A 12368-nucleotide genomic window follows, 5' to 3' on the forward strand; every position below is an offset into this window, starting at 1 on the left:
CACAGCTCCTTCCTCCACGCTCCCCAGAACTCCCCGAGCCGTGCTTAAGGCTCCTGCCACCGGGCAGGAGGAAATCCAGCGGTGGTATCGGAGAGCATCAGGGCGAACAAGGCCTGGCCCCCTGCCCAGCACCTCCGTCTCCCCAGCCAGGCACCTCGGCGCCCCTGAGCTGAATTGAGTTTGACAGGGCTCAGGGTAAAAAAAGAAGATCCCGAGGGAAAGGAGAGGAAGGGGGAAGGTGGGCTTCACAATTTACAAAACCACTTGCAGGGTGACTGCATTAGCTTTGCCTTCGGCTCCAAAACGTGACAAAAGCCAGCCAGAAAGAGGGGGGGGAGTGGGAAGGGGAGAGGGAGAAGGGGAATGGTGAAGAAGAAGAAAGCTGTAATTGCAATTGCTGGAATTCACTTTTAATGCCAGCTGCTGAATACAGTAAACACACTCCTGAGTCCGGGGAATAAGCATTGATTTTTTTTTTATTTATTTTTTAATTTTTTTTTGCAAGTGTTCCAATGAAAAGCTTCAAATCAATCCTGTTCTGTCAGACACTTTTGCCTCCTGGTCTCCAATTACTCACTCTCCACATACACCCCTCCTTATCTCACCTTCGCTGGGCACACCTGAGGCAGAAGGAGCACGATTTTACCCGTTATGCCTCCGTGCAGCAACATGCAGGGCAGGGATGAGCCCTTGGGGAGCCAGCGTGGCCCCTACAGCCCCAGCACACATGGCAGGGGAAACACTTTGAGGGCTCAGTCTCACACACACGGAGCACTTTTTTTTTTTCTTTTTTTTTTTCTTTCTTTTTTTAAATGAACCTTCATAAATTGCTGTTCAGAAACACCAAGGACCCAGTCCCAATGGGAGCCTCCTTTCCCACCCACCTCCTAAAGAGAATTCAGGCTCCCCAGGTACCACAGCATCAAGCACATTCCCAAAACGTCATCATTCAGTGATGGCTAGGTCAAGGCAAAAGACTGGATTTTTCCATGCAGACCCTTGTAAGCTTTCTAGTAAAGCTTGTTCTCTCCCGGGTTTCTCAGAGGTAGAAACCAGGGGATAAAAGCTGGGTACGGCAATGCAGGCATGGCCATTGCTTTCCCTGTCTAGGTATCGCAGGCCCAGAGAGTCCTCCTGGCTGCAGTGTCCTGGCCAGTGAGCTTCAAAGAGAGGGAGAAAAAAAATCACTTCACCAAAGAACTCAACGCTCCCCTCCTAACTGCTGCAGAGGCACGCTGTAAAGATTTTACAGTAAGCGTGGCATTGACTTTGATTGTCTCCCTGTGTCTAATTCGGGAAGATAAGAGGTGTGAAAGAAGAACCACTTGTGAGCTATTTGTTGTAGGGGTTTCTTTTTGATGCTTCCTAGGACTTTACCCCTGGATTGCAGCATTTCATTAACCTGCTTTAGGAACAGAAGAAAAGTTAGGTAGAAAAACGCAGATTGGGGGATAGGGACGGTGAACCCTAACATCGCACAGAAAATACAAGACATGCTGTCCTCTGTGACCCCAAGGTGAGGACAAAGCTTATTGTTTGTCATATTTTTATTCCAAACAACTCCAACAGCTGCTCCTTTGCCTCCACAGCAAAAGGAAAGCTTCAGATACTCCGATACATGCTCTCATACTGCAGAGAGAAGGTGGGACAAGTGCTCTGCCAGGGAACCACCGCTCATCGCCCACCCGCACAGGAGAGCGGAACTGCCTTTACCTCTGCTTACAGGAGCTAATCGAGGGCATCCCACCAGAAAGCAACAGCAGAAGTTTCCTAGGAGAAACTGGGCTCAGTGCATCTCCAACATGAACCCTGATGAGCAGCTCCCCAAAGGCAAAGGGGGCCTTGGAACTTTCTTGTTCCACACAGATCGCGACCTCCTGGCACGGAGAACTTGCTTTCACATGCCAAACTGCAAACATCAGCAAGAGTTACCAGTGTAGTGATGTGACCTTCAGCTATTCACGGGCTAAACATTTCCTTGCGACAGCTCCCACACTCACCCTCAAATTACATGTGCTGTATATGACTGATAAGAATAATCACTGTATTGTGGTGGTGTGTTAGGCACCAAATTATGTATAGGCAAAGTGATTAGAGAGAAAAACAAAGTGGTTGTTCATGCAGCTAATGGCCAAAGTACCACTACTTTCTGAGACAATTTGCAGGAAGCGTGGCATCTTCTCACTCCCCAGCCAGGAGCAGCGTTGTATGAAATCTTCAAAAACAAATATGTCATCAGAAGTCTCGAGCAGAGCTCTGAGGGGGTTGTAACAGCCTTGATAGTTTTTAATTCTTCTCACCCTAATGCCTTTCCTTTCTGTCCCAAGTGCCTTCTCCTTTGAGCTTTGACTGTGCGTTGCTGCAGCTGAGTTGTGTAGTGGGAAAAAAAAAAATCCGTTCACTTCCACCTTTAGGGAAAAACCTTCTCTTTGAATGTGTTTACTAAAAATCAAAACTGATTGTCCACCCTGATTGCCTGTCCTCCAAACACAGTCTCATGTTCAGCATCCTGCTTCCCAGGACGAAGTCAGCACACGCTCAAACTGCACGCGGAATCTGTGCCTTTCTCTGCTACCAGTCTTGTCCCTGGGAAGACCTCTGGGGCCAGGTCCACCCAGCCTCACACAACAGCAGCTCAGTACGGCAGCAGGTCCAACACTCCCAAACCTCAACCCCATTAACAGCCATCGTCCTCCCTCCCTTCACCCACGGGTCTTCTCTGAAAAGCCAGGCACCTGTCTTCTAAAGCAGGTTTGGGCTAGAAGAAGGCGCTCTTCTGCTCTGCGGTCTTTGGAATAAAGCATCTAAGGGTCATTAGCACAGACAAACCGAGAGGGAGGTTACTTTACCGACAGATAGTCTTGTGGGGCAGGAAGAAAGTATTGGAAGTTCTTCCAGGGAAGTGATAAACCTCAGGCTGGGGGGCAGTGATGGAGCAGCAGCTGTGGGGAAGGAGGTGATAAAGCTTTGGAAGTAGGGGAACAGGAATGCTGGTGCCCTTGAAAGCACATTCTGTAAGGTTGATGGAGCTGCCAGGAGGTACAGCATGTTCTCTCCTATTGATCTATCAAAGTCTGCTTTACAGGGAAGGGATTACTCACTTTTGATAACATATCAAGGTTGCCACCGATGAAAATCAATGGATTTGAGTCACCCGGCCTTCGTTTAATTAGCTCACGTTAAGTGCATTGGGAACAGAGGAGGGACATTCTCCACGACCACCTCTGCTCTGCATTCCTCTCCCCAGCATTAGACCACTACTTTCCGAAAGCTATGAAGATAAATGGACTTCACCAACAGACTTTTACTCTTCCTGTCTTTTGGCTACAGAACAGAGTGCATTTCTCCATCACCTTGGTCCAGAGCGGGTAAAGCCATCCAGGAGGAGAAGCCCACTCAAGATGTACAAGCTAATTACTGGCAGTTAGCTTTGTGGGAAGGTGGACTGGATTAAGACTGAGTTGGAGATCAGGCAGTTTTTTACTAACTAAATAAGCAATTTGAGAGAGATTTCTCCCCCCATGTACAAAGCCAACCAAGGGCAGGTTAATTAATCTCTCTCTCCAGTTGCCCTTCTCACCCGGGCTTGTTCTCCACTTCAAGCAAAGCTTCCAAGACAGCTGCTCAGATCCGTCTCATTGCAGAGGGATGAAAACAAGGGCACAAATGAAAACTGCTTTGGTCTAGGCATACAAAAAGAGAACCAGATCTTTGACTGGTGCTTAACCAAGGACAGTAAATAAAAATAACAATGATCCCTCCCCCGCCCCAGACACCAAATAGGCAAAGAAACAGCATGCCCATTTTTCTGACGATCACATGAGAGGTTGGTTCCACTCTCTTATCCTCGTATAAAGGCAGATCCCCGCCACAGTCTCTGGTTCTGTGCATGCTAAAAAACAGCTGCAATGCCCTATCAAAACAAGGCATTCAAATACACACTTCTCCCCCTGGGGAGAGCTTAAACACAACACAGACATGCAGTTACGGTGTTTCATGAATTTCACAAAGCTATTCAGCTCCAAAAAACCAGAGCTGCAATGCAGAACAACATCTTGAAGTGGTGACACAGCCCCCTGCAATGCTCCCAGCCAGCAGCAAGCAGCTGGGTTAGCGACATGCCAACACTTCCATCTGGAAGCTGCCCCTCCTGCTCCTCCTCCAGACATGTTTTAACACATTTTATAACAGTGGTAAGTTCTCGTGCTTGGTTTAATGAAAAGGTTCCTAGCAATGTTTGCTTTAACATGCCATCAACAGCACAATGATAGCTGCAAGGCCAAACTGAACCATGCTTCAGCCAGTTCTCAGCACAAACACTGCCTCCATCCTCTTCTTCCAAGAAGTTAACATATCCTCAGCTCCTTTCCTAGTGGTTATCTAGAAAATCAGAGAAGGCACAAATGCAGCAAGCACCAGCACCAAGCATTGCCATAGCCTATTACAGGGCTATCATTTAAAACACTATGGTGCTCCCGGTAAACATATACGTGCAAGTCTCCTGTCAATGGAAGACTTGGTTAGAGAAGCTAAAGGTCTCCAGATTTGCTCGTGGATTGGTAATAGAGTTGATGTGCAAGTGGCAGGTGCCAGAGTCTTGAGTCACCAGGCTGACGTCCCTGCCACAGCATGCCAGGCTCCTCTGAGCTGGGATGCCGTAGAGACTCTGCTCCTTCACACGTGCATGTTGCCCTGTCGGACCCTGGCATGATTTCCAACCCCCTTGCTGAAAGCTGGATGCATTTCAAGGAGGAATAGGACACCCTGAGCAGCAGATCTTCCTCCTCAGTAGGGGTGAGCTAGAGCTGTTGCTAAAAAACACTTTTCTCTGGGTTTTGCAAGGGCCCTGGTGACAAAAAGACAGGCTGCAACTCCAGGGAAAGAGGCTCTGGAGTGAGGCATTGTCCTACAGACAAGGGGACGGAAGCCAAGGGCTGCTTGGTCAGGACTTGTCAGCAGTTTTCAGTTGGAAAGATGATGGTGGTGATTCTCCGGGCACGGACTCTCTAAGGAAAAAGGGCAAGGGAGGAAAAAAATATATATATACACCATTATTTCTAGATTATCTTATTTCTTAGACCCCTTGTTATCAGTTGCTTTGAGATATCACCATGGATTTCAGCAGGCAGTGAGCGCTCGTTCACGCTGACTGCAGGGCAACTCTAGAACAGGAAAACTGTCCCTGTCCCAGTGACCTCAGTGACTGACTCTTCTTTTTCTAATGCCTTTTTTTTTTTTTTTTTTTCCAGGGCTAGAGAAAGAGTAAATGGAGCATGCACTGAAAAAAGAACAAAAGTCAACAGAAAGACTGAATTAAGTTATGAAATAGCACATCTAGACCTTGATTCTCTTCTCAACTGTGGTTCAAATTGGCTAATGTGTTAAAAAATTACTGGGGTAGAAAGGGTAGGATAGACGGACAGAACGCAATCTCAAGTGCCTCATTTCTCTCGGAAGCTCTATTAATGGACAAGAAGCCTTTCTACACATAAATAAGCCCAAAGCAAAGGGCAGCAGTAAGGAAGACAGAAGGAAAATGCCTTCCAGGGTCGATGCCTTCTTATTTGACTGGCAGCTTGTGCCAGGCCTGCCTTCTCTAGGCTTCCCTGCATGCACATGCACACAGCCCTCTTCAATGAGGACAACTTCACTTTCACACCTGCATAACAACCACTGATCTCTAACTAATCATAATGCTAACTCAGCCCTGAACTTTTCCCACTTTTTCAATTTTAGTTTCTTTAACTTATTTCCATAATATTGTCAGTTTCATGACTTAACTTTTCTCTGTGTAATTGTAAAGGGGAAAGATCTGTAAACGACTGCACAGCCACGTAAGACATAAAATCATTTCACGGGTCAAGACCCAAAGCCCACTTTGATAGGAGCTGCTCATGTAAATGAACCCAAATCAATTGACTGTGGTAATGACACCACAGGTGGGAGAGAGGAATTTTCCTTCCACTTCAGGCAGTGCCAGATCCTACAGTTCCTGAAGCCCCTGTACTAGGAGAGAGATCCCTTCTCCTCGCTGACTTTGATTGGAGGTACGGCAGCCAGCACCAGGGGAGGATTTATCTGCTGTCACAAAAACCTCTCCTGTGCAGAGCCTGACAGTGGCACTGGGAACACCAACACCCAGAAGCAAATCTTCCGTAAGTGGATTCAGCAAACCTGGGCTGAGTTCTCAGCTTTAATAACCTCTGGCCTGGGATGGCCTGGCCCAAAACCTGACACAACCCAGTCTGACTAGATGTAGTCAGGGCTCTACACTTGCACCCGCTGTGATGTTGCTTTCTCCCTCTGAGCTCTTCCAGCCAACGCTTGTTAATCTCATCACAAATCATAAGCCTCAACCCAGAGTTCCCATCACTGCCTCAAGCATGCTACCCAAGCGTTGTTATATCTTCTGCACAACCCAAGTAAACCATTTAATCTCAGTACCTCATTTCCCCTAAGGGACTGTTTCTCTCCTACCTTCATCTCTGGGTTAATGCTGGGAATAGTGCTCAGCACCAGCGTCAAGCACCAAGAATCCCTAGCCATGCAGAGTGGGTCTAGCTGCTCTGGTGATTCAGATAAGTCTTCCTGCTCCCAAGCCCAGACAAGCCAAGATGCAACAGCCATCTCCCTACAGGAGCTGCACCAGAAGCCAATTCATTCCCAAGTGACTTTTACATGAGACATAGCTTCCCAAGGCTAATGACACAACATGTGCTGCCGCAGCACGTGGAGCTGACCGAATAGCTTATTGCCTTCCCCTCAGCTTATTACACTTCAGCAGCTTTATGTACGGGAAAAGGGAGCAGCCAGAAACCATTTCACTCTGAGCTCCCTAGCAGGGCGCAGGAAGGCTTTGAAAGCAAAAAGCCCAGATAGACAAGCATGGTTTCCTCTCGATCAGGTAGCTGCTTTATCTCGCCGAGAGATCTGTGCAGGTGATGGCAATGCAAGAGCCCCATAAACATCTTGCCAGTGCCATCGCCAGTCCATTCAAATTTACTTTTCATGGGGAGAACGTGGTTCCTTTGAAAGATTTCCAATTACCGGCAAAAAGGTCAGGTAGTCCATCAATACTTCGAGCGGGTGCAATTCAGGGAGCCATGCAGACGCTCCCTGGTGTGCCCCAGGAGAGGAGCCGACATCCCTACCTGCACAGAACAGATGTAGACAGGGAATCCAATTTCACCCCTTAACTGCTGCTGATTCCCCTGAAGTACCACCATCCAGTCTGGGAAAGGTGCAGGGATGAGGGGAGACTTGTTGCCCTAAGGGGTGAGCAGGGGCAAAGCTGGGGCATGACATTTTGACTCGGGCCACTTCGCAGGGGACACAGAAGCAGGACTGGGTGCCTCCATTGCCCGCCAGGCAATGCACAGGGAGCAAAGCCTGGCCTGTCACATCCAGAGCAGCTCCTCTGTGCAGGGGAACTGTGCTCACTCAGGCAGAAGAGACTGCAGCTCCCCTCCACACGCAGAAACCAGCTCTGTTGCCAATTCTTCCCAGCAAAAACTAAGAGATGTCATCTTCCAGTGACAATGAAATTACAGTTTAGAGGAACCCCATACCTGTCAGGAAACAAAGCCCTGACCCTCCAGGCTGTCTCCAGAGCTCTGCACATTTCTCAGGCACCATTGTTACAGGTTTTGTTTCTTCTTACATACGTGGGAAGCAAGAATCCTCCTCACCCATAAGCAGCAGCACACTTGGACGGTGGAAACAGCTTATGAAATTAATGGAATTGGCTTCTTTCATGAGGAGCAGAGTAGCCTTCAGCAAAAAGGGCTGGAAACTGGAAGAGTCTCCTGCCTTCTTCAGCAGGAAGACGGCAACCTCCAGCACATCAGGAGAGGAGCATCTGAGCTGACATGGATGCAGTATGGAGTCCAAAGGAGAGAAAGGTAAGAAAAGCAGTGCCATAGTGGGCAGGGCCAAAAGCACTCCCTCATCCAGGGCAGCCCTAGGAAACCACCTGGGTCTCGTGCAGCAGTGGAGGAAAGTGAGCTGGGAAAGCAAAGGACTTGGATTTAACTCAGGTGGGCAGCAAATTTCAACCCTGTTTAGCCCTCAGTGGGAGCAAACTCCAGTTGCCAGCTCAAGTTGAGCCCAGCGTGCCTGGTTTTCCTCTTCTTTTATCTCATACTTAGTACAGCCACCCCACCCCACCCCTTCCTCTAGTGCAGATCAATCTATGGAAATGAGATCTAAGACAGGGCTGCACTGTTTGCCTGTACTTTAGAGATGCAATGTAAGGCAACCGAAGGCATCCTGGAGCCCCAGGCAAGCTCCCTGCAGAGAAAACACAGATGTGCTGTACGGCAGCTGACTCGTTTTGTGATCCAGGACTGAAGGAATGCAGTGGAGGTGGGACGGGCATCATCTGCAGGAGGCATCACACAGGTGGGGTCCCCGCTCCAGGCGAACAAAATGGCTGCAGCGTCAGCGTCCCTGCATCGAGAGCAAGGAGCAGCACAGCTGGAGAGCAAGCAGAGGGAGAATTTCTAATTAAAATCTCCCAGAAAAGTGCTTTGGAAAGGAAAGAAAAGGGGGGGGGGGGGGGGATATCACAACTGTGGAACTCCTGACGGAACCATTTCATTTTCTTTTTATACTACAATAGGAGTAAAGTAAACAATGGCTGAAAGGAAACATTCTGATTGTCATGAATCAACGTACCAAGTTAATTTTTCATCAAATGCTGATGAGCCCTATTAAAATACACACACACACATATATATTTTCCTTGCATAAGTATTTCCACTCATGGAAAACACATGCTCTCGGGAAAGCTCAATGCCAGCTCCATTCCCAGCGCCACCACCCACATCCACGGTCCCAGATCTGCTCTCTTCCAGCCCTCCTCTCCCAGACCTTCGCAGCCTGCAAGATTTAGGAATGAAAGGCACATAAATGGGCAGGTCCCCACACCGAGGAGCATGCAAAGCTCCCATTCCCTCAGCACCACCCCACCACCAACCCCTCAGGAGACCCAGCCATGGTGGCTACGGCCACTGGCACTCCCCGTCAGACGGGGCACCTCCAGATGAAGATGAAACACTCTTCCCTCTCCGTGACGAGAAGGAAAGGGAAGAAACGAAGACAATTCTGGCAACATCACTAAAAAGAAGAGGAGGACCTGCCATGGGGCTTTCCTGGGCGGGCACCCCGCCGGGTGACAGGGTGACAGGGTGACAGGGTGACCCGCTGGAGGTGGGATTCACCAGGCCGTGCTCGCTTACACGGTTACCATGGGGACACCCGCTTGGTACAGCGCGTGAAACACTCCATTCGTTTATTGATTGAGCTGCCGTCAAATTCAATCACAAGTGAAAATGGATTTTTTAATGCGGCTATTAGCTGCTTTTGAAAGGCAAATTGAGTTCAGTTATACCGAGTCAGCCATCAAAAAACAATTTGCCATCAGCCAGACAGTCCGGCCAGGCAGCGGGTCTGGGGAGAGCTGCAGCAGGGAAGAGAGGCTGCTCACGACGGATGGAGGCTCAGAAACATTTCAGGAGAACCTAGCAAGGGACTGAGAGGAAATAATTTTTTTTTTTTTTCTCCCCAGTAATGGAGCGGATGAGGTCAGGCCTTGAAGCGGTGCCTTGGATGCAGCCCCACATTTCTGTGACACAGCAGGGTTTGAAAGCCATCACCTGTCCTGGAAGGGTTCCAAGGACAGAAAGGTGAATGATGGGGTTCATCACAAAGCCTCACCTGGGCTTCAGGATGAGCAAGATTAAGGCTTTCCCCATACACAAGAGCACATGAGAGAAGCTCATAGGAGAAGGATGAGGACGATAAAACCTGAGGGTATCAAGAGAACACAATGGGCTCCTGTGCACACCAAGGAGACCAACAAAGTTAAGCCAAGCCAGTATCACCCTCCTCCATACCACCCCACATCTGACACAATTCAACGAAGTTCATTTTCTCCTAGCTGCTGGAAAATAAGAGTTTTCCCTTACTGATTAGGAAGCAGATTCTCATTACTGTGTTAAGCAGGGATCAATATTGGAGCAAAGTCTAAAATCAGCCCAGTCTGGCGAGGTGCTGTGCAAATCTGTTTCCCCAAATCACGGAGCGAATCGTGTCTGGTGGAAAGAGATAGCCTTGTTCCTGGATAGCTTCACAGGAGCTAAGAGGTGGCAACGGAGGACTGTAGTGGGACAGGAAAAAAACCAGCATTTTTCTAAAGCCCAAAATTCACATAAAACTATGTAATCTGGGGCTGGAGTGACCTGTATACATGCCTATACATAAAAATACTGTACATAAAAACTTCTGAAAATACATACGATATAAATTTTTCTACCAAGATCTAGGACTGTAATACAGACCATTAATTATAAACACAATTTTTAGAACCTCTGGGAACCTTAAAAAAAAAAAATCAGAACAGCAGCAACAAGGCTCAAATCCAATTGTCCTCTCAATCCCAAGAACACATTTACAGGCGTTATTAAACACTTGCAAGAGCAGTCCAGGAATTTCTACAGCAGCATAATCCAAAGGGATCTGCTTTCAAAGACTCTGTGCTTCCTGCAAGTCTTGTAGTCTCAGCTAATGAGAGCTTAACCACATGTTTTTGGTGGATGAAATTATGTCATTTTGCAATTATTATTATTCCAACATTATTTATTTAACCTGCAGCCACATTATATTGACTGCAGAATTGCTGTCATTTTTACTTTTGATGGCTCACTTATTGAGCTGTGCCTAAGAAATTGTGCTTGATGTTCCCAGAACAGGAGACGTTTTTTTTACCTGCACATCCACTGCCCCTCCCCAGCAAAGCCAACATCTCTGCTCCAGGGCTGGTAGTATTTGATATTGCATGCCCAGCACAGGACCATGTGCAGCCCTTTCACAGCTTTTCTTCCTGTATTGGTCAAGCTTGGGGAATTTAGGTTATTACCATCAATAAAAAGCACAATGCACTAAAGACTTCCAGATACCAAAAGATAATGAAAAGGACCTTTGCATTCTGCCCTGCTCTTCTGAAAGCTCATATTAAAGAGCTGCAGAGGTGAGGCAGCAGCTGAGGGTCTCCATGTACCCCAGTAAGTCAAAACACAGAGGTTGCACAGAGGTTTGCACTTGTGCTGCAAACCCTTCTATAAGAGAGGCTACAGTGAAGCAACAGGATGGGTCACAGACACCAGGTCCCTGCTTTTTGAAGCAAAATAAGTGTCCAGATGCACATTTCCCAATCTCTGAATGCCACCAGCATAAAAAGGATAAAAGGAAAGTCTGCCCTCCCTGCCTGGCTTTCCTAGTCCTGGTTCTTTTCTCATGCACCCCTGCCCTGAAGCCTAGAGGGCTGTAATTACACAACAGGAAATCCAATACCCTCCTTTGCCTTCCCACCACCTTCTTCCTCTTCCCTTCCCCCCCCCTCTTAATTTTCCCCAAATGCAAAGGATGAAGAAGTCATCTGTCCTCCAGTGATAAAACATCTGCCTGGAGAAGCTTGCAGTGCAATGCAACATATTTTTAATCACTGCTACAGATAATTGCAGAGAAGAGGAAAAAAAAAAAAAAGTCACTAAACAGGGTTGTGCCCCCCACCCCCACCAAAAAAAAAAAATGCTTCACTGGAGATATGATGGCAGGTTGTTCATAGCAGCTTACAGAAAGGCTGTGCAAAACAAACAGAAGGGTACCTTCCTTCCTTCCACCTCCCTCCCCATTGAATTTCAAGGGAAAACCTGATGTCTTTCTAAACATTTCAAGTTTCCGAAAGAGGAAAACAAAGCATTGTCTGTGATGAATGGAGTTTGGCAGCTGTTCGGGACAGGTATGGCACTTAGAGCTGTGGGAAACCGGCCCAGAACCTTCAGATGCTGCAAAGAAACAAAAAGCTGATGTTCCCCTTCAGGCAGGCGGGGGGTGTCCCAGGTCCACATTTCCATTTACAGTTATTTGTCAGCAGTGTTCCGCTGACAAACCGGCCCCATCCATTTTGCCAGCAAGACCTCTTCCAAAACAATTGCTCAGAAGGATCGTATTTGCTGCCTTTTATCCTACACGAGCATGAAGGCACACAAGTGAGCAGAAGGTACCTTTCTAAAGCAAATAACACACCCAGATGGGGTCTAAGTCCCTCTACACACAAAGAGCAGGCTAAAATACTGCGTACTCCCATTCCTCAAGCAGCCCAGATCTAGTGCTGACAAGGTCAAGCACAAGAAGAAAACTCACCCAAGGCTAACGGGAGGCAGAGAAATGAAAGATTAGTCACCATCCAGATGTCTGCATTCAAAGGGAAAGAGAGAAGCACTGGGAAAAAAAAAAAAAAGAAAACCAGCTAATGAGGGGTGGAGGACACAAGACACAAAACAGTGCAGGACCCAGACTCTGGTATT

This window comes from Oxyura jamaicensis, chromosome 26, assembly GCF_011077185.1.
Source record: "Oxyura jamaicensis isolate SHBP4307 breed ruddy duck chromosome 26, BPBGC_Ojam_1.0, whole genome shotgun sequence".
Taxonomy (NCBI): domain Eukaryota; kingdom Metazoa; phylum Chordata; class Aves; order Anseriformes; family Anatidae; genus Oxyura; species Oxyura jamaicensis.